Below are 2500 nucleotides of genomic sequence, written 5' to 3'. Positions count from 1 at the left end.
CAGGTTTCTTCAAGGAACAAAGGAATGGAGTTGTGCTGTGTTGGTGTTGAAGCAGGGGATAGAGGTTTGTTGTGAAGGAATTGTGTTGCTGTGGTCAGGTGATGGGTGAGGTTGACAAGAATGGGTATAAGAACCTGGATGTGTTGGAGAGTGCAGATATGTCGAAGAAAATGAAAGAGAAAGTCAAGCTGGACTATTTGAGGAGGGTGAAACTGGTGGCGAGGTTAAAGTTGTACAGTGGGAAATTGATTACGGTGATAAATGCATGGGCTATAGGTGTGGTGAGGTACAGTGCAGGGATTTGGATTGGAGTGCTAAGGAACTGCAGGCAATGGATATGAAGATGAGAGAGATGTTGGCAATGTTTGGCCGTTCCAAAAAGAAAGGGAGTGTAGTGAGGTTGTACAAAAATAGGAAGGGTGGTAGGAGGGGATTGACCAGGGAGCATGAGTGTGTGAAGGAGGAGGAACTTGGTCTGTATGAATATAATTTTTTATCACGCGAGTGATGAGTGGATGTTGAAGGTTGTGGGAGAGAGGTTGCAGGTTGGAGAAATGACAAACAAATATAAGAAGCAGGTGGAGACATTTCACGAGAATAAGTTGCATGGGAAATTTATGAGGGATGTCATTGAAGTGGCTGATGGAAGGTCATGGCAGTAGCTTTAATAGAGTTGTGTATTTGGGGAAGAGTAACGGGGAGGGGGGGGGGTATGGGAACGAGGGTTCTTCACAAATCAGGCCACAATTTAGAAGGGAGATGTAGAGCATGTGGCAAGTGGTTGTACTGGTTGGGGCAGAGGGAGTATCGGAGGAGTGTACTGGGAGCTTTGTGGGAAATATAGTGTGAAGTGTGCTGATAAGTGGTATAAGGAGGTTCCATATAAGGTGAGGGTGTCAGAGGATGGCAATGTGGAGATCTGGTAGGATAGCAGCATCAAGACAAGACAGAAGAATACTGTCCAGACATTGCTGTGGTGTATTGAGTGGCTCAGGAGCGGTCATTTGCTGATTTCTCAGTGTCTTGGGATAAGAACATAGTGACTAAAGAAGACGAGAAAATCATCAACTACTCTCCTCTGCCAAAGGAAATCAGGAAGATGCATCAGGTGTCAATGAAGATTGTGCCATTGGTGGTAGGTTGTTTGGGTGTGGTGTCTGGTTGGTTGGAGGACTTTTTTTAAAGATCTCGGGATTTCAGATGTGTTTGGAGGAATGCAGTCATTGGGACCAACTTAATTAATCCTCCAGAAGACACTTTTTGCGTGTGATAATTCTCTAAGACCCAACTCCGGGGCGGAGGATAAGCAATGTTAATAATAATAATTAATAATTATTATAATAATAATAATAATATTTACTGAGGAAGCTCCACTCATGCGAAAATGGTTTCAGGGAGGTCCCGCATCTGATCGAATTGGAATTTAGAGATGTTGGTTTTTGAGAAGAGGGGGGGAACTGGAGAACCCAGAAAAAACCTCTCAGGGTAGAGTAAAGAACCAACAACAAACATAACCCACATATGGCCATGAGTCCAGAATCAAACCCGGGCCACATTGGTGGGTGGCGAGTGCAAAACCACTACGTCACCCCTGCTTTCTCTAGAGTTTGAATACCATCTCCTTGCAGGTTGTTCTGATCACAGACAGTCAAGAATTATTATTATTATTAACTTCTTACTAAACCGAGCTAGCTCAAAGCCGTACTGGGAATATTGGCCCGAGGTCGTGGCAAGTACGGACCGAGTGCAGCAAGGTCTATACAAAAACGACCAAGGGCCAATATCCCCGGTACGGCTTGAGCTAGCTCGGTTAGTAAGTAGTTTATTATATGGTTTTTAATTACCTTTTGCTTTGTTTTTTGCAAGCCGTAATCGGCCGTGGGCATTACGGGAGAATAATGCCCTACAATTCAATCACAATTAGCAATCAGAGCGCGCGTTATATCGGCTACAAACACAAGCCATATAATAAACTATATTATTGAAGGAATCATGTTGAATTATTGTCGGATCGTCAGGTGATGGGTGAGGTTGATGAGCATGGGTATAAGTACCTAGGTGTGTGGAGGGGCGGATATAATTATGCAGGAGATGAAAGAGAAGGTCAAGTCGGAGTATTTGAGCATGGTGACACTGGTGGTGAGGTCAATGTTGTATGGTGGGAATTTGATTAAGGTGATAAATGCATGAGCTGTATTAAAGTGTGGTGAGGTACCGTACAGTGCAGGGATTTTTGGATTGGAGAGATCAGGAGTGAGGGCGATGGATGTGAAGACGAGAAAGGGGCATTCCATTTTAGAGAAAAACGCTGCAACTGGATGAATGCAATTTCATGAATGCGATTTTCCCTTTGTGTGATGAGTAAGTCATCAATTTCCATGGGGGACCGATTCCACGTGCATCCTCAAATTCTCACAAATTTACCTCATTCTTTAGCTTTCACGAAGTGTATTCCAAAAGTGTTCAGATTATTCCTGCCACTGTTAACTGGGCCTTTGTG

General features: G+C 43.8%; 1 protein-coding gene across 1 annotated transcript in view; it reads right to left on the bottom strand.

The window, feature by feature from the left end:
- LOC138042978 (tubulin--tyrosine ligase-like protein 12) overlaps positions 1 to 2500 on the bottom strand; it is a 26785-nt gene extending 24285 nt beyond the window's left edge. The window contains exon 1 of the mRNA XM_068889073.1: positions 2425 to 2500. The gene's annotated coding sequence lies outside the window, so the exon portion shown is untranslated. The remainder of the gene's footprint in view (positions 1 to 2424) is intronic.

This window comes from Montipora capricornis, chromosome 3 (assembly GCF_036669925.1).
Source record: "Montipora capricornis isolate CH-2021 chromosome 3, ASM3666992v2, whole genome shotgun sequence".
In the NCBI taxonomy this organism is placed as follows: domain Eukaryota; kingdom Metazoa; phylum Cnidaria; class Anthozoa; order Scleractinia; family Acroporidae; genus Montipora; species Montipora capricornis.
The sequence above is the reverse complement of the archived record's forward strand: the minus strand, read 5'-3'. Positions and strand labels throughout refer to the sequence as shown.